The sequence below is a fragment of the Hyla sarda genome, chromosome 2 (genome assembly GCF_029499605.1).
Source record: "Hyla sarda isolate aHylSar1 chromosome 2, aHylSar1.hap1, whole genome shotgun sequence".
Taxonomy (NCBI): domain Eukaryota; kingdom Metazoa; phylum Chordata; class Amphibia; order Anura; family Hylidae; genus Hyla; species Hyla sarda.
In genome coordinates, this window is record NC_079190.1 from 142665303 (window position 1) to 142689338 (window position 24036).

General features: G+C 41.3%; 1 protein-coding gene and 1 long non-coding RNA gene across 7 annotated transcripts in view; one reads left to right on the plus strand and one right to left on the minus strand.

Annotated features, from left to right (window-relative positions):
• KLF12 (KLF transcription factor 12) overlaps positions 1-24036 on the minus strand; it is a 247079-nt gene that overhangs the window by 121346 nt on the left and 101697 nt on the right. Inside the window, exon 1 of one of the 6 annotated variants that reach the window (XM_056555512.1) lies at positions 22429-23169. The exons of the other annotated variants lie outside the window; for them this stretch is intronic. The gene's annotated coding sequence lies outside the window, so the exon portion shown is untranslated. Of the gene's footprint in view, positions 1-22428; positions 23170-24036 lie in introns of those variants that run through there. 6 annotated transcript variants of the gene reach the window in all.
• LOC130355421 (uncharacterized) overlaps positions 397-24036 on the plus strand; it is a 72774-nt gene continuing 49134 nt past the window's right edge. Inside the window, exon 1 of the long non-coding RNA XR_008888517.1 lies at positions 397-1092. This is a non-coding gene — a long non-coding RNA (uncharacterized LOC130355421). The remainder of the gene's footprint in view (positions 1093-24036) is intronic.

Below are 24036 nucleotides of genomic sequence, written 5' to 3' on the forward strand. Positions count from 1 at the left end.
CGTGTACTTATCAATAATAGCATTTTTACTGTTGCATACTTCAAAGTCATGCTTGTATATAGTAACAAAAAAAGATTTTCAAAATCACCAACTGATTTAATTTGTTGCCATTATTGTTATTCATTTATTACTATATTTTTTGCCCTATAGGACGCACCGGCATATAAGATGCACCCAATTTTAAAGGTGCAAAATCTAGAAAAAAAAGATTCTGAACCCAACAGTGATCTTCAACCTGCGGACCTCCAGATGTTGCAAAACTACAACTCCCAGCATGCCCGGACAGCCAACGGCTGTCCGGGCATGCTAGGAGTTGTAGTTTTGCAACATCTGGAGGTCCGCAGGTTGAAGACCACTGGTAGGAGGTAATACTCACGTGTCCCCGCCGCTCCGGACCCGTCACCGCTGCCCTGGATGACGCTCCATTGCTGTCGCCGCGTCCCCGTGGTGTCCCTGACGCTCTGGACGTCTTCTTCCCCGGGATCCACGCTCTCCGTCGCCGTCATCACGTCGCCGTCATCACGTCGCTAAGCACGCCGCTCCTATTGGATGATGGGACGGCGTGCGCGACGACGTGATGACGTTGAAGGAGAGCGCTGGCCATGCATGGGATCCCGGCACGGAGCAGACACCGAGGAGGCCGGTAAGGTCCCTCCCGGTGTCCTGTAAGCTGTTTGGGAATGCCGCGATTTCACCATGGCGGTCCCGAACAGCCCGACTGAGCAGCCTGGTTTGTGTCACTTTGGCTTCAGATGCAGCGGTCAGCTTTGATCACCGCATCTGAAGGGTTAATACAGGGCATCACCGCGATCGGTGATGTCCTGTATTAGCCGCGGGTCCCGGCCATTGATGGCTGCAGGGACCAACCCGATAGGTGTGTATTCACCGTATAAGAAGCACCAACTTTCCCCCCCCCTCTTTGGGGAAGAAAAAGTGCGTCTTATACGGTGAAAAATACGGTACATTTTTTTAATGTAGTAATCTTCTATGGTGTCTATCTCATACAGCTTCAAGAAAACATATCCTTCTGGTATTATGCTGAAGTCGCCAGAATGAAAGCAAGAATGGTTCACATGATGGACGGCACAAAAGGTAACATAATATATGTCATTTTCCTTGGTGTTGCCTGCTACTAGGTGTTTCAATTTACAGCACTGCGTTTTCATTGCCAGGTAATTGTAATACAGCCATTTACTGTGTACAGAAAGAATAGGCTTCTAATCCAGCACAGTATTGTTTTCATGTCTCTGGTAATCTAGTTATCTGCAAACAAGCAGAGAAATACCACATTATTTCTGTTACAAGCTTTACAAGTCTTGCCCAAAATATTTTATTCTTACTGTGCCTCAGCACTAATGTGACAGAGCACATAATTATATTATTGAACATTTTTGTCCTTTAATATTAAGCTTAAAGGAGTAGTCCAGTGGTGAACAACTTATCCCCTATCTTAAGGATAGGGGATAAGTTGCAGATCGCGGGGGGTCCAACCGCTGGGGCCCCCTGCGATCTCCTGTACGGAGCCCCGACAGCCCGCGGGAAGGGGGCGTGTCGACCTCCACACGAAGCGGCGGCCGACACGCCCCCTCAATACAACTCTATGGCAGAGCTGAAGCGCTGCCTTCGGCAATCTCCGGCTCTGCCATTGAGATGTATTGAGGGGGCGTGTCGGCCGCAGCTTCATGCGGGGGTCGACACCCGCTATCTGGCCGGAGAGCCGGGGCCCCGTACAGAGAGATCGCAGGGGGCCCCAGCGGTCGGACCCCAGGCAATCTCAAACTTATCCCCTATCCTTAGGATAGGGGATAAGTTTTTCACCACTGGACTACCCCTTTAAGTGGCCATCAACGAGATATGGGCACGGAAGGACACATTTCAGACTGCCTTGGGCCCACCAGAGGTAAAGATTCTAAGGGTCTATGGTCAAACTTTAAAGAACCCTGTGGGCAACATTTATCATTGCCTTTAGACTTTGTGTCTACACAGCGCAAGCAGGGTTTATTGGTGCCTTTTTTGCGCCTTTTGGTTTACACATTTCTGCTGATTTTGAGTTGCAATCCACTGATTTTGGCAATACACATGATATGGAACGGTTTTATGAACTGCGCCTTTTTGTGAAAATGTGCAAAAAAAAGGTGCAAAGCCACTGAAAAGTCTCTAAAACTACACCAGCCCAGACTTAGCTTAGCTTTGTGGTGTATGTGAAGAGAGAAATTTCAGAAAATGTGACCTGCACAAAATGTATCAAATGTTCTGTGACCATTAAATGTGGTGCTCCTACACATTACCAGCACACACAAAAAAAAGTGTAGAAAACTGCTTCACTTACACCTACAATGATAAATGCTTCACTTTACACCTACAATGATAAAAGCTTCACTTACACCTACAATGATAAATGCTTCACTTACACCTACAATGATAATATGCACATCCTAAATGATGCTGTCTTTATGCTGTCTAACAGATTGTAGCATTAATACATTTGAGAATCAGTTCTTAAGAAATATTCTTAACAGCATGAGCAAACCACAATGCATTTACGTGCAAGAACCCTTAGGTGTCTACAGCATAGTTTTGTACGGAGTATTTCATAATCAAAGCATATTTGGCTAGAAAACATGCTTTTAGGGGTTCTCATGGTTCTGTATGCATTGAAATTCTGTTTGCTAACTCATATATTTGTACAAGTATAGAAATGCTTCTCAACCATGTGGAAGGCTTCATTGGTGAAGCACCCACAGTTCATGGTTACCATGTGCAACAGTCAGCACTTGATCTACTGCCAAAGCAGATGCCCTTTTTATGTAAATACAAGCTGAGTACCCGGCGTTGCCTGGTTTTCCTTCCTAATCCGTGTTGGGGAGGAAAATCAACAAAGGAGGAAGCTTTTGACTTCATATCCTGTCCTCATATATTGTTATCATATCTCAACCCCATATCCCATCCTCATACATCAACCTCATATCCTGTCATCATAGCTCAACCTCATATCCTGACCCCCTATCCCATCCTCCTATCTTGACCTCATATCCTGTCCTCATATCCCGACCTCATATCTTGACCTCCTATCCCCTGTTATCTCAACCTCATATCCCATCCATATATCCCGATCTCATATCTCATCCTCATATCTCAACTTCCTATCCCGACTTACTATCCCAACCTCCTATGCCAACCTCCTATCTCAACCTCATATCCCATCCTCATATCCCGATCTCCTATCTCGACCTCATTTCCCGTCCTCCTATCTCAACCTCATATCCCGTGATGGGGGGATGTGGCTTTGTGGAAATGGGCGTGATTTGGAAGCCAGACCGATGCACAAAAAGGCTAGATAATAAAAGGGGTGGGGCTTAAATGTGGGCATGTTTTTGTGAGATGGGGTGTGGCTTGCAAGCCGGATTGACACATTCACGAGGAGATGCAGAGCGGCGCTTGTGGAGTAAGGTACTGGAAATCCCATATACTTGCATGGGACTTGAAACAAAAACCCATCTTTTATATAAGGGTGTTGTCATGTCTGTCCTGGTCTGTGTTCACACACAGCTATTGGATTTGCTGTGTGTGAACAGTTTTGTGTTCTCTGGTCAGGGATTTGTTAATGTCTCTGTCTTTTTCAGCCTCAGCCTCTGTTAGCCAATAGCCTTTAGGGCGTGTCTATTTATAGTCAGCCCAGCCTAGCCTCAGTGCTGGTGATTGATTTCATTTCATCCTGACTTGCTAACATGCTGGATATGCTGCTAATGGAGGCTTGGTGAAACACTCTTCGTTTGAGCTTTTACCATCTCTGTTTTAGCATGCACTTTGTATTTTCTGGTTTTAGCCATGTTAGGTGGCATGCTCTTAGTGGATTTTAAGCTATGTTTGTTTAGTCGGTTTTAGGATTTGTTTATCCTTTCTGCTATACATCTGTTCACACTGTGTTTATGTGAGGTTCTGTGTTTTATATTTCTGTTTTCCTACTGGGTCAGCATCCTGTCCACACTGGTGAGTGTGCCGATGGCCAGTAGTCTATTTGGATTTATTAATGGCTACTCCTATAGTGGAGTGTCCAGTTTGTGTGTTCAGTGTGAACAGGGTTCTATAAATATATCCTGTGTATCTAGGCATCCCTGTTACCGCTCCATGGGACTCCTTGTCTACTGGAGGTGTTCTGAGGGGATTGCGATTATTCCTGTTTTGTGTTCAGTGTGAACAGTGTTCTATAAATATATTCTGTGTATCTAGGCATCCCTATTACCTGTCCATGGGACTTCGTGTCTACTGGAGGTTTTGCATAGGGAATGCAAATATTCCTGATTTGCGATAGATCCCTGTTTCTGGTCCATGGGGACTTTGTGTCTTCTGGATGTTCTGGGGGATTATGCTGTTTTCTTATCTGTTCCTAAAGTCTGTCGACGTATCCGTTTTCCTGTCTGGTGTTTTGAACTCTATGTTTATTAGTTCTTGCTTTCAGATCTTTGGAGTTCTGTACATGACTACTGATCTATAGTGTCCTCTGTTCATGACCACGGATCTATAGTGTCCTCTGTTCATGACCACTGAGTCCTTTGTTCATGACCGCTGATCCATATAGTGTCTCCTGTGCTGCTCACTGATCTGTGTCCTCTGAACTTAATCTTTTATAGAATTATATGTTACTGTTATGTTTCTGGATTGTGACCGACTATTTATTAGTATGTGTTTTTATTAGGCCCCAGCACTTTAGATCAGGGAGGGACCATCACCCAGTTGTCGATCCACTGGTTAGGGTGGATGGGCAAGTAGGCAGGGAGAGCAGTTTTTAGGGTCAGTTTAGGGTTCACTCTCCCTGTCCCCTGGTCGGTCCCTGACAGGTGTAGGTAAGGGTTAATTTAACTATCATCTTTTTATTTGACATATAAGTAATATGTGTACCAGATATTATTGAAATATCTCCAGCCGTACGGAAGTTATGTGGGAACATACATTTGCCATTGACTTGCATGGAACTTTAAACAAAAACCCAGACCCTCGCAAATGGGAGTGGCTAAGGGTTAAAATAACTATCCTATATTTTAAGTTGACATATAAGTAACATGTGACCAAGTATTATCGAAATATCTCCAGCCGTTTGGAAGTGATGCAGTAACATATATTTCCCATAGACTTGTATGGGACTTTAAACAAAATCCCTGACCCTGGCAAATGGGGGTGAGTAAGGGTTAAATCACCTATCCTATGTTTGTTGTTGACATTTAAGTAACATGTGTGCCAAGTTTCATGTTAATATCTTTAGCCGTTTGGATGTGATGCTGGAACATACATACATAAACACACACACATTGGGGGAGATTTATCAAAGGATTTAGACAGTTTTTTCCTGTCTAAATTTATCGCACAGAAAGTCACAGTCTAAATATGTGTGACTTTTTTGCGACTTTTGCTTTAGAGGATTTTTAGAACATGATGCATTCTAGTCATGAACATGATGCATTTTAGACGGAAAAATACATTGGTGCTGAATTTATCAAAAGCGACAAGTCACATCGAAAGTAAGCCGAAATGTCAGACCATGCTGGAGCAGGTTTAAATACAGTCTAAACCGTAGATCCTGAAGTCCGTGCGCAGAATTTATCAAGAGCTGTGCGACTTTTGATAAATTAGGCGCACAATAGACTAGCCTAACCCTCTGTAGTTTGGTATATATTGATGCGGGACATAGACAGCTTTGATAAATCTCCCCCATTGAGTTATATATATATATATATATATATATATATATATATATATATATATATATATATATTAGCAGACGATTGTTAGCTAAATCATGGAAAGAAATTGTAAAGACTTATGGTACTCTGCCTTTTAATGGGGGGTACTGTAGATGATACTAGAACTCTGGGATGATACAATGGGACCAAAGCAACTTGTCATGGTCACTATCCATACCACATATGCACGCTTCACTTTTGGAATGAATGTCGACTGCTCTTGAGTGCCTGGTATCACCATCTTAGGCCAGTAAGGCCCAAGAAAAAATATTTTGGAAGCCTAAGTGTATAGTTTGTGATCTCAAATATACTGAGCATTTGCTGAGCTCATTTACTCTACACAACTTTCTATCAATCTATGTCTTTATACTATACTTAGACTATCACTACCTGGTGGTCTAGAAACAGGAGACTCCAACAGCATAGTGGATGGGAACAATGTCGCTTTACCATGTGATTTAAGAAGTGCAGTGAAGTTTTACTGCAGGATCACAGGCACAATGCAATAAAACATTTCTACGGCTGACTAGTTTGCAGACAAAGAAGGATGAGCAAAGGCTGCTATACGTCCCCGAGGAGGCCAAGGCTAGGTAGCACACACATATTATCCTACCTTGTGCTGAAACAATGAAGAGATAAAGTAGACACAAAGAACACTTCAGAAAAGGCAGGTTTAATGAACTGTAAGAATATGATTAGAGCTTAATGTGCCTATCTTCTACAGGTAAACATAAAACTTAACTGTTCGTTTCCTGTCATCTACTGTAATATCTGATTCTATAAGAAACAACAAGGTTCTTTACGTACCAAAGCATATTTAATTAAGTTTTCCCTTTTAATTATTTTAAAAAATGTTATTTTTAATACTACAAATTGTTGGTCGTATTGTAGGCTCTATCCAAATCTCATCTATAGGCTCTATTCAAATCTTATCTATAGGCTCTATTCAAATCTCATCTATAGCCTCTATTCAAATCTCATCTATAGGCTCTATTCAATTCTCATCTATAGGCTCTATTCAAATCTCATCTATAGGCTCTATTCAATTCTCATCTATAGGCTCTATTCAAATCTCATCTATAGGCTCTATTCAAATCTCATCTATAGGCTCTATTCAAATCTCATCTATAGGCTCTATTCAAATCTCATCTATAGGCTCTATTCAAATCTCATCTATAGGCTCTATTCAATTCTCATCTATAGGCTCTATTCAAATCTCATCTATAGGCTCTATTCAAATCTCATCTATAGGCTCTATTTAAATCTCATCTATAGGCTCTATTCAAATCTCATCTATAGGCTCTATTCAAATCTCATCTATAGGCTCTATTCAATTCTCATCTATAGGCTCTATTCAAATCTCATCTATAGGTTCTATTCAAATCTCATCTGCGTTCAAGGACCTGGCATAACTCTTCATTGCAAACTACACCTTATTTGACAAGAAAAATAGTGATGCCTATAGTGTTTTTTCTCCATCAAAAAACAGCTACCATCATGTAAGCTGAAGGATACCATCTAATGGGATCTGTTGAAAGCCACAACACAAACTGTTAACACTGACTTGTTTTTATATTTTGAAATATAAACCAAATGTATCCAGAGGGCTCCATTCACCCACTGAACCTTTTCCTGTGGTATGAAACAGAGTAGTAACCTATTTTATGATGCTCAGAGGTTTACAGTAAAAAAAAAAAGTAACAAAATATAGTAACAAAATGTTTTTTATAGTGGGATAAACTTGCACCACAACAGTAGATTGGAGACCCGACTGATGCGTACCTCCAAAGTCCAATGTGCAATATTCCAACAGAAAAGTGTAGAATCTCTATGCTATTCCATAACATGTAAAAAAAGGTATAACAAAGGTCAAGTGCCAAATTGAGGCCAAATACACTCTTCTGGCCTTTGTCGGGTAAGTAGAGCCCTATGGATATGTTTTTCATATACACTTATCCTGGTGTATACATGAAATGTAGGCTCCAAATATAATGTAAACATAGCCTCTCTCTGCCGGTTGTTAACCCCTTAAGGACTCTTTTGGGCCTTAAAGGGGTATTCCAGATTAGAAATAGTTCAAACCAGAAAAAGCTATGGCACAGCAGGTGTAATGAGTTACTCGGGAGATAGCCTCAAGGTCGGCGTCTGTGGGTGGCGGGGTGCTGACTCTATGTAGAAACCATGCAGTACTGGAACATATAAATCACAAGAAGAAAAGAACAGAGTCGCGACTCACCGCACTGTACTGTAAAACTTCAGGCTTTATTGCAACATGCCACAGGGTCCATGAACACAGACGTCCGACTTCGGGAGAAAACGGGGAGGGTGCAGGGGAACAAACAGAGTAGACAACAGACTGTTTCACATCTAGTGATGCTTCATCCGGTCTCAAAAACTCAGGTGATCCTGTGTGCTTAAATCACCTGAAGTCACGTGATACAGGTAAAACCAATACACAACATATACCTCCAAAAACACCTAAATAGTGAATATAAGGTAAAAAATAGGATCTAACCTAGCGTACATGCTATTATATGAACGATGAAAGGTCATTCCTTTCATTGAGTCCCATTGGACCTATCGCGTTCAGTCTACTAATCCAGTAGATTTCTCGCTGTGCGAGCCGTAGCTCCTTATTCACATCGCTCATATTATCATACATGCGTTCTATGCCCGCAAAGTGAAGTGCTCTCGGGTCATTATTGTGTACAGTACGCATGTGTGCAATAAAACGGGATGCTCCTACTCCTGTTTTTAAAGAGTACAAATGTTCTCTAATGCGTTTAAACAAATGTCTTTTTGTTTTACCCACGTAGTATAATCCGCAGTTGCATATTATGCAGTATACCACGTGGGTGCTGCGGCAAGTTATAAACTGTTTAACATAAATATTATAGCCACCTAGATTGAAAGTATTTTTAGCTAAATTAAGGTTACATTGGGAACAATTTCTGCATGGGTAGTTACCGTTTGGAGCTATATTGCTCAACCAATTCTTTTTTTTCCATTCATTGTTTCTTTGTCTTCTTTTGATAAATCCTCCTATAGTGTTGTTTCTTTTATAGGTAACAATGGGTTTACGCTCAGCTACTTCTTGTAAATCTACATCATGTTCTAACAAAAACCAATTTTTATGTATAGCATTACGTATGGCATTGTTCATATTAGTGTTTTGAAAGGAGAAGATAAATTTTTTATTTTCTACAGAATTAATAGCTTTTTTCTTTGGGTTTTTTACAATTTCTTCTCTACTTTTATTATTAACTCTCTCCATGGCATTTTTAAGGACTTTTTCAGGATATCCCCTGGCTCTAAAATCATTGAGCATAGTCTCTGCTTGGGTTTCAAATTTAATGGGATCATTATTAATTCTTTTCAAACGGATTAATTGACTGTACGGGATACTGTTACGAACATGTGAGGGATGAGAACTGTTATAGTGTAATACAGAGTTTTTGGCAATATCTTTCTTATGTCCTGTGGTAATAATTTTGTCCTGTTCTATTAAGATTTTAACGTCTAGAAATTCTAGGCTATTACCTCCCCATTGGTGTGTCAGGAACATGTTTACATTGTTCGTTTGATTCAGATGTTCCACAAAAAGGGCAAAGGTTTCTTTTGAACCCTCCCATACAATGAGGATATCATCCACATATCTTAAATACTTTTTCACATGGTGGAGGTAAGGATTTTGATGGGATAGGATGAAATAATTTTCAAAAGCAGCCAAAAAAATATTAGCGTAGGAGCATGATACTGGGCTCCCCATCGCTGTCCCATATAATTGTTTGTACCACTTGCCACCATGGGAGAAAGTATTATTCTCCAAAATAAATGTCATTGCTTCTGCAACAAAATCGATAAAATCGGCCGATTTATCTGTTTTCGTAAGGAGATTGCGAACTGCTTGTACTCCCGCTTCGTTCGGGATGCGTGTGTATAAGCTTTCGATGTCAATGGATACTAATGCGTAGCCATCCTGCCATTCAAAGGACTCTAACATGGTTATCAACTCTCCTGTATTTTTCAAGTACGAAGGAATGCTAGGTAAGAGGGGGGAGATAAGCCACTCAATATAGGCAGATAGTGCCTCCGTAACTGCACCTATCCCCGCCACAATTGGTCTCCCCGGAGGTTGTTTGAGGGTCTTATGTATTTTGGGGACAATGTACCATTTGGCAGGTTTTGGAACTAGGGGTATTAATTTGTCAACTATTTTTTCTGTGATAACCCTCTTATTGATATATTTCCACAGCATAGATCTCATTTTTTCCATAATGTGTCTGGTGGGATTTTCTTTCAAAAGCTCATATACAGTATTGTTATTCAATTGTTTGTGAGCCTCTCTATCATGATCCTCTTTGCTCCAAATAACTATGGCTCCTCCTTTATCTGACTTAGTGACTATCAGGTCAGGTTGGTCCGCCAGCCACAATAGAGCCTTCTTCTCTGTGTGGGTGATGTTATGATTAATGGGAGGGTATATGAGAGCTTTCATGTCTCTGAGTACCGCGCTCTGGAACATGTCCAGAGCGCTGCCGGGTTGTATGGGGGGATTGAATTTAGAGGGATTCCCACCCTGAAAGAAATCATTATGGTTTTGAGAAGGGATATCTGTGGCTTTACAGGGGGTTTCCCCCTCTCTCTTACTAGTAACCTGTTGAGGAGGAATTTTGGAAAAAAATTTAAACAAATTAATCTTGCGTAGTGCTTTATATAAATCCACCTCAAATTGTTCATAGGTGAACTTTTCATTAAGTCCAAAGTTAAGTCCTTTAGAGAGTGCCGTGATACAGTCCTTAGTCAATGTGGTATTGGTAAGGTTAACCACATTGTCCACATTCAGCGTCTCTGCCAGGTTACATATTTCCTCTTTTTGGATCTTTTGCCTAGATTTGTTCCTCCTTCTCCCCCTTCTCGTTCGCCTCCTAAAGGGGTATGGACGAAGTTAGAAGCTTTATCTATTTCTCCTTTTTTATTTTGAGGTTCTTCTGATGCACTACTGTCAGACTCCGTGGTCAAGAAATCGGTGGTGCGTTTTTTCCTTGATTGGTTGCGTTTTTTTCCTTTATTTATATTTGAGGTAGGTTTTTTTGCCCATGAGAAGATCCTGTTGTTATCAAAATCATTCTTATCTCGGACAAACTTGTCTCGTTTAATATCCTTAATCTCTTTCTGTAAATGCATCATTTTGTGATCCAACAGTTTTAGAAAGTCCTCATATTGTTTATCAGGTATCCGTTCTTTAAGTTCTGCTTTTGCCTTGGTGAGGGCATTGGTAATACTTTCATGTTCTTTGCGGTTTTTGTTGAGTACTATCATTTGTAGGTTTTTGGCATGTATTAAATGTGCTGTGTCCCACTCCTTAATAAACGCATCATCTTCCAAAAATTGGGAAGGTGGTTTGTAGGGCCGCAGACCCCTCGGTACTCTTCCACAATCTGTGTATGCCATCAGCGATTTAATCGTCCAGAAACTCCTCAACTCCTTTTCGGCTAGAGTTAGTATTTTGGACTCCAATGCTTTCTGGCTCAGGAGCTGTAATTCATCCTTAGCATTGCACGCTAGGAAAAATTCCCCTGCCTCCTCTCTCCCGTTGAAATATTGTTCATTGAAGCTAGTATGTGCTCCCGTGTCCATAGACATAAGCAAAGTAGTCAGTTCCTGCGTGCTCAAAGCTGCAGTAGCAGTATCCATAATACAAATAGTTCAAACCAGAAAAAGCTATGGCACAGCAGATGTAATGAGTTACTCGGGAGATAGCCTCAAGGTCGGCGTCTGTGGGTGGCGGGGTGCTGACTCTATGTAGAAACCATGCAGTACTGGAACATATAAATCACAAGAAGAAAAGAACAGAGTCGCGACTCACCGCACTGTACTGTAAAACTTCAGGCTTCTCTGTTTGTTCCCCTGCACCCTCCCCGTTTTCTCCCGAAGTCGGACGTCTGTGTTCATGGACCCTGTGGCATGTTGCAATAAAGCCTGAAGTTTTACAGTACAGTGCGGTGAGTCGCGACTCTGTTCTTTTCTTCTTGTGATTTATATGTATTCCAGATTAGATCAACTGGCTCCAGAAAGTTAAACAAATTTGTAAATTACTTCTATAAAAAAATCTTAATCCTTCCAATAATTATAAGCTGCTGAAATTGAGTTGTTCTTTTCTGTCTAAGTGCTCTCTGATGACACGTGTCTCGGGAGCTGTCCAGTGTTGAAGCAAATTCCCATTGCAAACCTATTCTGCTCTGTGCAGTTCCTATGGGAATTTGCTTCTACTCTGGACAGCTCCCGAGACACGTGTCATCAGAGAGCACTTAGACAGAAAAGAACAATTCAACTTCGGCAGCTCATAAGTACTGAAAGGGATTAAGATTTTTTAATACAAGTAATTTAAAAATCTGTTTAACTTTCTGGAGCCAGTTGATATATAGAAAAAAAGTTTTTCCCTGGATAACCCCTTTAAGGACTCAATTTAATTTTTACGTTTTTGTTTTTTCCTCCTCGCCTTCTAAAAATCATAACTCTTTTATATTTTCATCCACAGACTAGTATAAAATGATACCCATGATTACATAATTTTCTATTATTGTACCGCTTTAAAAAAAATGGCAAACTTTTTAACCAAATTAGTGCATTTAAAATCCCTCCAATTTGCTGACCTATAACTTTTTCATGTTTCTGTAAGTGGCGGTATGAGGGCTAATTTTTTGCACCGTGATCTATAATTTTTTTTTGATACCACATTTGCATATTTAAAACTTTTAATAAATGTATCAATTTTATTTGGAATAAAACGTTATAAAAAAGCAGCAATTTTTCTTTTTTACGTTCACGATGTTCACCGCACAGCATAATTAACATTTTAATAGTTCAGATATTTACGCACGTGGTGATACAAAATATGTTTAGAAAAAAACATTTTTTTTACACTTTTTGGGGGTAAAATGGGGAAAAAAGGACAATTGACATTTTTATTGGGGGAGGGGATTTTCACATTTTTTTTACTTTTATTTTTTACTTTTTTTACTTTTATTTCTACACTTTAATAGTCCACATAGGGGACTATTTATAGCAATCATTCGATTGCTAATACTGTTCAGTGCTATGCATAGGGAATAGCACTGATCAGTGTTATGCATAGGGCATAGCACTGATCAGTGTTATCGGTCATCTGCTCTAGTCTGCTCGATCTCTGACCAGGGCAGAAGACCAGTGGAAGGTAGCAGAGGCAGGTGAGGGGACCTCCGTCTGCTGTTCTGGATGATCAAATCGCCACGGCAGTGCTGCATGTGATCTGATTATCCATTTTAGTGATCGCACTGCCACAGATGCCACGATCTGTATTGATCACGGCATCTGAGGGGTTAATAGCGGACATCCGCGCAATCGTGAAAATTGGCCATTATTGGCAAGTCCCTGGCTACTATCAGCAGCCGGTACCTGCCTCGCATGACCCGAGCGTCGGAGCGGTCATGTATAGGACGTAAATGTACGTCCTGGTGCGTTAAGTAGCACCGAACCAGGACGTCCATTTACGTCCTGGGTGGTTAATGGGTTAAAAGCTTGTATCTTTAAGTGTTAAAACAATCAACGCAGTTGCATTGCAGTTGGACCTATGCAGTAAGTACTTTGGAAATGCTGTTGTTCAGTGTAAGTGTTTCTTCCCACTGATAAAGTAAAGAACGCGTTGGGTTAGGTTATAAAACATGTATGCTAAACTATAGAGGATTAAAGTCCACCTTTTTTGTGTTGCTTTTTGGTTATAGGATGCAAAAAATAACAAATTGTCACTTCTGTTATTAGCAGAACATTAAAGGGCTACTTTTTTTTCTTTTTTTTTTTATCAACTGGTGCCAGAAAGTTAAACAGATTCGTAAATTACTTCTATAAAAAAAAAATCTTAATCCTCCCAGTACTTATTAGCTGCTGAATACTACAGAGGAAATGGTTTTCTTTTTGGAACACAGAGCTGTCTGCTGACATCATGACCACAGTGCTCTCTGCTGACATCTCTGTCCATTTTAAGAAATGCAGTCGAATGGGTAAAAAAATCCCTCTATAGGCGCTGCTTCTCCCAAATGGATGATTCGAGTCAGAAGATTGATTAAAAGATTAATTTAATTTGAACCAATGACGCGTTTCGGGTATTAACCCTTCCTCAGATTGGTATACCAATGCGCACATTCTTTCGCTCTAGGTGAGCACAATATTAACCATCTCTTCTTACCCGATTGCTGTCTTGGGATAATGCACTAGGCGCCTGTGCGGTTTCTTCTTTTTTTGTCTCCGATTTCTCCCATTTTAAGAACTGTCCAGAGTAGGAGAAAATCCCCATAGCAAACATATGCTGCTCTGGACAGTTTCTAAAATGGACAGAGATGTCAGCAGAGAACACTGTGGTCATGATGTCAGCAGAAAGCTCTGTGTTCCAAAAAGCAAAATGCAACTGCCATTTATGGTGAGTTGCTCCATGTCCCGAGCCTTGTGAAAGATAATGTCTCTATACCTATAATGCATAAGACGAATTAGCACAGCTCTTGGTGGAGCCCCTGGCGGGAGAGGTCTAGTGGGCACCCTATGTGCCCATTCCACTGCAAAGAGGAGTGTCAGTGTCTCATTTCCAAAAGTAGTAAGGAGCCTGTTCTCAAAATATTCTCCAGGGTTGCGGCCCTCTACTTTATCCGGGACCCCCACAAGGCACACATTATTTTGCCGCAGGCAATTTTCCATATCATCTGATTTGGCAGCCAACGCGGTGCATATCTCACTTCAGGGGGGGACCTGATCCTTCAAATCTCCAACTCTCTCCTCTACCACCCCAATCTGCTCAGACAGTTTCTGCATATCATGGGGTAACAGATTAATGTCTTCATGCATGGCCCCAATAAGAAGCTTCATATCAGAATTCCCCTTAGAAATAGCCAACATCACATCTTTAAGTGTAGGTTCAGGGGAAACAGGTTGAGGAGCAGTGTCCCTATGTGAACGGCCCCACACTAGCTGGGGAAGGGTTAAGGCCAGAGGAAACATGGCCTGCCATAACAGAGACCACCCCAGGATAGGAGAGGGGAGCATGGGACACAGTCACAGGTACATGCAGGGAGGGAGACAAGTTGGGAGAGCCTGCAGGAGCTGCAGCAGGCACTCCAGCATCAGTAGGGTTAAGTCCAGGCTGCGCTACATAAAGTCACAGACTGGCCCGTAGTGTCGGAGGGCCCAAAGTCCGTGGAGGGAGCCTGTCCGCCTGCAGCCACTCTGCCCCTACATTGTTGACATTTCTCCAATCATCTGTAGCAGCCCCATGCGGCTCTGAGGGCTCCGTGACCCGGGCAAAGTGCTGGAGCCGCTGAGCCATGCCAGCCATGTCAGCACAAAACAGTGCTGGCTCGCCATGCGGCCCAGTCCCGCCGCCTCCCGGTGCCTTGTGCACTTTATTCTGTTGCTACACCCGGCCATTTTGCTGCCCAGCACTCCAGGAGAGGTACGGTAGCACAGATGGGGGTAAGATCGGGGGAAATCACCAGATGCCCGTGATAATTGCAGGATTAGTAGCGGAGCTCCGGGATGCTGTGGCTGCTCACATGCTGTGCTTAGCCACGCCCAGTATTTTAAACTTTTAATATGATAGGAGAAAATGTGTATTTTAAATTTTAAAGGGGTATTCCGGGGAAGATAAGAAAAATAAAAATGCCCCAAAGCCACCACAATACCTGTTTTGTGTACCCTGTAGTTAACCATGTGGTTCTGGCAGCTCTTGTGGCCCCTGTAGTCTCCCTAATATTTTTTCTTGCTTGCAGCCCAGACTACAACTCCCAGAAGTCAGTGCAGCTCTGTGTAATGGCTGCCAGCCAATTGCTTTCACTATCTGTGTGTATGCTGTGTTGTTGTAAACAGTCAGCAGCGCACACTAAATGCCTTTTCTTTTAAGCTATCCTTACCCCCAGCAATAAATCATGCTATTCTCTGAATGACAGCAGACAGTGATAAGATCTACAGCAGGAAAAGAGCAGCATTATGTGCTGAGTTGTGACTGAGAATCTTAAATGGGCTTCTCTGCCAAAAAGGGCCTCACACAGGAAGGCGGAGGGGAGGTGTGCCTGTGAAGCCAGAAATAACATGGTGTTTGTCTTGCAGGAGGGTGGGGGCTAGTCTCAGTGAGGGGTTTACACAAAGACAAGCAGGATCTGAATATGATGTCTTTCTCTCACTCCCTGCATGTAAGTGACAGCTGAAAGAGGGAAACTGTTCTATAAAGCTAATGAATGATATTTAGAAAATAAATAGGTTGGTGAGAGGGAAAGGATGGATATGGATTTAGTTCCCCAGAGTACCCCTTTAAACTCAAATTCTACAGTGGATTGCCCCCCAACACCCCCCACCCCACCCCCACAGGGCAATTGTGCTGCATTGGGGGAGATTCACCCCACCAGGGACTGTTTAACCCCTTAAGAACCAAGCCCATTTTGGCCTTAAGAAACAGGCCAATTTTTGTTTTTGTGGTTTTTTTTTTCCTCCTCCCCTTCTAAGGGTGCATTCCCACAGGGCGTATACGCAGCGTATTTGACGCTGCGCAAAATTTACGGCAGCAGCGGGAAATACGCTGCGTATTCCTCGCTCTCTATACACACACAGGGCTTTCCGGCGGCAGCCCTATGCGTGTAGTGAGTTTTGGAGGCGGGGCCGTGTGCCGGCGTGTCCCCGCCTCCAAAACTCACTACACGCATAGGGCTGCCGCCGGAAAGCCCTGTGTGTATAAAGAGCGAGGAATACGCAGCGTATTTCCCGCTGCTGCCATAAATTTTGCGCAGCGTCAAATACGCTGCGTATACGCCCTGTGGGAATGCACCCTAAAAGTCCTAACGCTTTCAATTTTGTACCTACAGACCTGTATAAGGGCTTTTTTTTTTTTAATCACCAATTGTGTAAATTACATCAATCATTTCATAACAAAATATACTGAGAAACAAAAACATTATTATTTGTGGGGTGTTCAAGTTACAATGGTCCAGAAAAAAACATTGTATGTTGAAACTATTGTATGTTGAGGCCATTGTAAGTTGAGGGATCACAGTATGCTTAAAATTGTCCTCTTCTGACCTCTATAACTTTTTGTATTTTTTCGCATACGGAGCTATATGAGGACTCATTTTTTTTTGTGCTGTGGTCTGTAGTTTTTAATTGGTACCATTTTTGTTTTGATGGGACTTTTTAATCACTTTTAATTTTTTTATGGTATATGAAGTAACCAAAAATTTGCAATTTTGGACTTTAGTATTTTTTTTTACTTGTACACCATCGACCTAACCATATATTTTAATAGTTTGGACATTTACGCATGCAGCAATACCACATCTGCTTATTGTTTATTACATTATTTTATTTAAAAAATGGGAAATGGGGGGGGTATTCAAACTTTTACTAGGGGAGGGGCTTATTCACATTTATTAAGTGTGTTTTACATTTTTTTTATTTTACACTTTTTACTTTTTTTTTTTGTCCCCATAGGGGGCTATTACGTTGAATATTGTGATTGCATACACTGATCAATACTGTGCTTTGGCTCAGCATTGATCAGTGTTATTGGTGCTCTGCTGCTCTAGCCTGCAGAGGATCGGATGGTGTGGAGTAAGCTAAGATTCCTCCCGCCGTCCACTCAGCTGATTGTGACCCGCTATTTTGCCATGGATGTCCCGATCAGCTCCCTGAGCTAAACAGCACTGATAAATCCCAAATTTAGACACCGCTGTCTAATCTTATCTAAAGGATTATTAGCTGCCCGCAGCAATTGCCGCATGCTGGCTATTAGATGCAGCCCCCAGCTACTGAAATCAACTAGGGGTCTGGAGTATGGAGCGGGCTCAAGTCAGGAGATTCCTCCTATGTAGCGAAGGGGTTAAACAACCACATCTGAAAATTGCGCTGCTCGTTTAAAGAAAAAATTCTGGCTCCTAATTTGTTTTGCTGGCTCCCAGAATCAAAGCAAATTTATCAATTCTTGACATAGCGTTGCTCAGTTTGATCAGTGATCTGCTAATAGAGTTTGCTGAATCAGGCTTAAACAGCAAATTGCTGCAGGACCAGCACGGTCTAGCTGCGTGTGAAGGACTCTGATAGACTCAGGTAGAACGATCAGACCCCTGTATTCACGTAAATGTGCTACTTCTGTCAGAATTGCAGCATTGAGGAGTTTAATGGCAGACATCACCATGATCTGTGATATCAGGATTTACGGTGAGTGGCGGCTGCTGATAGCAGTTGTCACTCACAGTCTAGACTCACTGTGCAATGTGACATACATGTACGTCGCTGTGTGCTAAGGATCAGCTGCCACCAACATACAGTTGAAATCAGAAGTTTACATATACTATATAAAAAGACACATGTGCATGTTTTTCTTACTATCTGACATGAAATCAGAATAAACCTTACCTGTTTTACGTCAATAAGGATTACCAAAATTTGCCAAATGCAAGAATAATGAGAGAGAATTTTTTAAGGCATTTTTATTATTTTCTGCACAGTCAAAAGTTTACTTACATTTTATTAGTACTTGTTAGCATTGCCCTTAAACTGTATGACTTGGGTCAATCATTTTGGATAACCTTCCACAAGCTTCTCACAATAGTTGGTAGGAATTTGGCCCATTCCTCCTGCCAGAACTGAGCCATGTTTGTAGGTCGTCTTGCTTGCACCTGCCTTTCCAGCTTTGCTCATAAATTTTCCATAGGATTGAGATCAGGGCTTTGTGATGGCCACTCCAAAACATTCACTTTGTTATCCTTAAGCCACTTTGTAACCAGTTTGGCAGTATGCTTCGGACCATTTGAAAGACCAATTTCCATCCAAGCTTTAAAAGGGGTTATCCAGGAAAAAAACTTTTTTATATAAATCAACTGGCTCCAGAAAGTAAAAACAGATTTGCAAATTACTTCTATTAAAAAAATCTTTATCCTTTCAGTACTTATGAGCTGCTGAAGTTGAGTTGTTCTTTTCTGTCTAAGTCCTCTCTGATGACACCTGTCTCGGGAACCGCCCAGTTTAGAAGCAAATCCCCATAGCAAACCTCTTCTACTCTGTGTAGTTCCTGAGACAAGCAGAGATGTCAGCAGAGAGCACTGTTGCCAGACAGAAAACAACAACAACACAGCTTCAGCAGTTGATAATTATTGAAAGGATTAAGATTTTTAAATAGAAGTAATTTACAAATCTGTTTAACTTCCTGGAGCCAGTTTATAAAAACTGCGGAGAGCTCACAAAGGTGGGTGCAGAATGACAGATTGCGGGGTCCCCAGCAGCTGGACACCCACGATCATACATCTTAACCCGTTATCCTTTGGATGAGAATAAGATGTATTAGGGCCGGAGTACCCCTTTAACTCAGATGTTGCCAATAAACTAAAACAAAAATATCAGAAGCTTCCAAAGACATGACATCATCATATGGGCTGTCCTGAATTGTTTAACCCCTTAATGACCAAGGACCACGCGTCATATCGGGTCGGTCCCGGCATGTATCTGATGCCGGGACCCGGGGCTAATAGTGCACGGCAGCGATCGCGGTGCTGCGCGCTATTAAGCCTTTAGACGCGGCGTTCAAAGTTGAACACTGCGTCTAAACCTTAAGTGAAAGCTGCCCGGCTGCTCAGCGGGGCTGATCGGGACCACCGCAGTGAAAATGTGGTGTCCTGATCAGCTGGGACACGAGCGGAGGTCCTCTTACCTGCCTCTGGCGTGTCCCCTCGGAGATTGATTGCTCCAAGCCTGAGATTCAGGGTTGAGCAATCGACCACCGATAACGCTGATCATTGCAAAGCTATGGCTTTGCAGTGAGCAGTGCTGGCAATCAGTGTGTGCAGTGTTATAGGTCCCTATGGGAGCTATAACTATGCAAAAAAAAGTGTAAAAAAAAAAGTTAATAAATGTGATTTAACCCTTTCCTTAATAAAAGTTCAAATCACCCCCCTTTTCCCATAAAAAAAAACACCATGTAAATAAAAATAAATATAAACATATGTGGTATCGCCGCATGCGTAAGTGTCCGAACTATAAAAATATATCATTAATTAAGCCGCACAGCCAATGGCGTACGCGCAAAAAAATTCCAAAGTCCAAAATAACGCATTTTGGTCACTTTTTATATCATGAAAAAATGAATAAAAAGCGATCAAAAAGTCTGATCAATACAAAAATGGTACGTCTAAAAACTTCAGATCACGGTGCAAAAAATCAGCCCTCACACTGACCCATATGCAGAAAAATAAAAAAGTTATAGGGGTCAGATGATGACAATTTTAAACGTATACATTTTTCTGCATGTAGTTATGATTTTTTACAGAAGTACGACAACATCAAACCTATATAAGTAGGGTATCATTTTAATCGTATGGATCTACAGAATAATGATAAGGTGTCATTTTTACCGAAAAATTTACTGCGTAGAAACAGAAGCCCCCAAAATTTACAAAATGGCGTTTTTTCTTCAATTTCACCGCACAATGATTTTATTTTCCGTTTTGCCGTCGATTTTTGGGTAAAATGACTGATGTCACTGCAAAGTAGAATTGGTGGCGTAAAAATAAGCCATAATATGGATTTTTAGGTGCAAAATTGAAAGGGTTATGATTTTTAAAAGGTGAGGAGGAAAAAAATCGAAAGTGCAAAAACGGAAAAACCTGTGGTCCTTAAGGGGTTAAAGGCATAGTAATCCTAGTGTATGTAAACTTTTGACTTTGCAGAAAGTAATAAAATGCCTTAAAAAATAATCAAATTTTTAAAATATAAATAATTTTAGTAATCCTAATTGACTAAAACGGTAAGGTTTGTTTTGATTTCATGTCAGATAGTGAGAAAAACATGCATATGTGTATTTTTATATAGTATATGTAAACTTCTGTTTTCAAATGTACATGTATGTCGCATCACCTCTAGGGGTTAAATTCATTACGGAAATAGGGTGCTTGGAACCCAAATTTTAATAACTGGTGAGGATTCCAGTGGTGGGACACCAGTCGTCAAACATTTAAAGGGGTATTCCAGGCCAAAACTTTTTTATATATATCTCAACTGGCTCCGGAAAGTTAAACAGATTTGTAAATTACTTCTATTAAAAAATCTTAATCCTTCCAATAGTGATTAGCTTCTGAAGTTGAGTTGTTGTTTTCTGTCTAACTGCTCTCTGATGACTCACGTCCCGGGAGCTGTGCAGTTCCTATGGGGATATTCTCCCATCATGCACAGCTCCTGGGACGTGACATCATCATTGAGCAGTTAGACAGAAATTTTCAGAAGCTAATAACTATTGGAAGGATTAAGATTTTTTAATAGAAGTAATTTACAAATCTGTTTAACTTTCTGGCAAGAGTTGATATATATAAAAAAAAAGGTTTTGCCTGGAATACCCCTTTAAACTTCTTGCTGAGGATAGTTGATAAATGTCTATTGTTAAAACACCCCTTTAAAGGTTATTTACTTTAGAGAAAAAGGTAGGTACTCACAAGTGACCAGAAGGCCAAACTAGTAACCCTGCACCACAGGAGAACAATGTCACAGCAGGCTTAATATATATATTTGCAGGTGCAATGCTTGACAGATGAACCTATTATTGTGCTTTGTTTTCTAGCTCCAGCGGTGATTCGCTGGAGGCTAGACAACAATTTAGATTTTCAGCATGGTTTAACCATGTATGCAATTACCAAAGAGAAGAAAATAAAAATGATTTATTATGTATTTAAGCAGCTATGGCAATTACTAGTTGCACTTGTAGCATTAAAATAAAGCTAAAGTTCTGCCTTGGTTTATCGTACTTACTGTATAGATTAAAGCCAATATACAATACAAATGTTACCTACAGTTCCAGGCAGTGGCGTTGCTAGGGTTGGTGTCACCCGGTGCGGTAGAAAATGGTGTCACCCCCATACCTCCCCCCAGTAAGTTTTTAGCCTGTTGTGACAGACACCACTGGTGCAGCGCATTGTGAGAAATTCCAGTATAATAATCAGATATACCAGTTGCCACAGAATGGGAAAGTGTTAAAGAAGTTTTCACCATTTAAATATACAGCTCCCAGAATTACTTAAAGGGGTACTCCACTGGAAAACATTTACTTTTATATCAACTGGTGCCAGAAAGTTAAACAGATTTTTAAATTACTTCTATTTAAAATCTTAATACTTACAGTACTTATAAGCTGGTGTATGCTCCACAGGAAGTTGCGTAGTTCTTTCCAATCTGACCACAGTGCCATTTGCTGACACCTCTGTCCATGTCAGGAACTGTCCAGAGCAGGATAGGTTTGCTATGGGGATTTTCTCCTACTATGGACAGTTCTTGACATGGACAGAGGTGTCAGCACAGAGCACTGTGGTCAGACAGAAAAGAAATCAAAAAAGAAAATAACTTCCTGTGAATCGCTTATACAGCAGCTAATAAGTACTGGAAGGATTAAGATTTTTAAATAGAAGTAATTTACAAATCTGTTTAACTTTGTAGCACCAGTTGATTAAAAAAAATGTTTTCCAGTAGAGTACCCCTTTATGCAGTGGTGAGGTTATGCTGGGAGTTGTAGTTTCACTGACCATAACTGTAGAACTGACAAGCGACTACAGCTCTGATAGGACATAGAGAGGAGAATACACAATGATATCAGTGACATCTTCTCTATAGTCTTCCCTTATCTAATTCAGATGGTACATACCGCCTGGTCCAGCTAAAACTTCTGTCTGTAGAATGTGACGCCCAGACGTCTCCTCACTATGTCAGCGCATTCTCATCCTCTATATGAAAACAATAATTATTATAAACCTGACAGACACTGTATCCTCTAAATATAATACTACTATACACTATACTCTTTGATTATAAACCTTCCATACACCATACCCACTGAATATAATAATACCACACACTGTACATTCTGAATATAATACCAACACATACTGTACACTCTGAATATAAATCTGCCACATACTGTACCCCTGAATATAATACTATCACATACTGTACCCTCTGAATATAATACTACCATATACTGTACCCTCTGAATATTAATCTGCCACATACTGTACCCCTGAATATAATACTATCACATACTGTACCCCTGAATATAATACTATCACATACTGTACCCTCTGAATATAATACTACCATATACTGTACCCTCTGAATATAAATCTGCCACATACTGTACCCCTGAATATAATACTATCACATACTGTACCCTCTGAATATAATACTATCACATACTGTACCCTCTGAATATAATACTACCATATACTGTACCCTCTGAATATAAATCTGCCACATACTGTACCCCTGAATATAATACTATCACATACTGTACCCCTGAATATAATACTATCACATACTGTACCCTCTGAATATAATACCAACACATACTGTACACTCTGAATATATTACTACCACCCACTGCGCCCTCTGAATATAATACTTAGAGATGAGCAAACTACAGTAAATTCAACTAGTCACAAACTTCTCGGCTCGGCAGTTGATGGATTTTCCTGCATAAATTAGTTCAGCTTTCAGGTGCTCCCGTGGGCTGGAAAAGGTGGATATTGTCCTAGGAGACTCTTTCCTATGAATGTATCCACCTTTTCCAGCCCACCGGAGCACCTGAAGGCTGAACTAATTTACGCAGGATAAGTCATCAACTGCTGAGCCGACAAGTTCGTGACGAATCGAATTTACTGTAAGTTCGCTCATCTCTAATAATACTACCACAAACTGCGCCCTCTGAATATAATACTATCACCCACTGTGCCCTCTGAATATAACACTACCACAAACTGCGCCCTCTGAATATAACGTTGCCATACAGTGTACCGTCTGAATATAATACCACAACCGCAGTAACATCCCTCAACATCCGTTAGCTGATGCTATTACCACGGGAGGGGGGTATTGGTGGTGTTGCTAGTGGATGATCGGGGTGCTACTACTGGGGGGGTGTTGCTGAAGGATGATGAGGGTGCTACTGGCCATCCCCCCTGGCAGTATCACCCCCATCATCCATCGGCAGGATCAGGAGCACCGCCATCATCCACCATCAGGATCTGCTGATGGAGGTGCTGCTGATGGGGGGGGGGGGTAGTTGCTGGCGGATGATGAGGGTGCTACTGCCAGGGGGATGATCCTGCCGATGGATGATGGGGGTGATACTGCCAGGGGGGGATGGCCAGGAGCATTAGGTAGGCAGCAGTTCCCCCACATTAGGTAGGTAGCAGTTTCCCCACATTAGGTAGCATCTTTTCCCCACATTAGGCAGCATAGATTCCCCACATTTGGT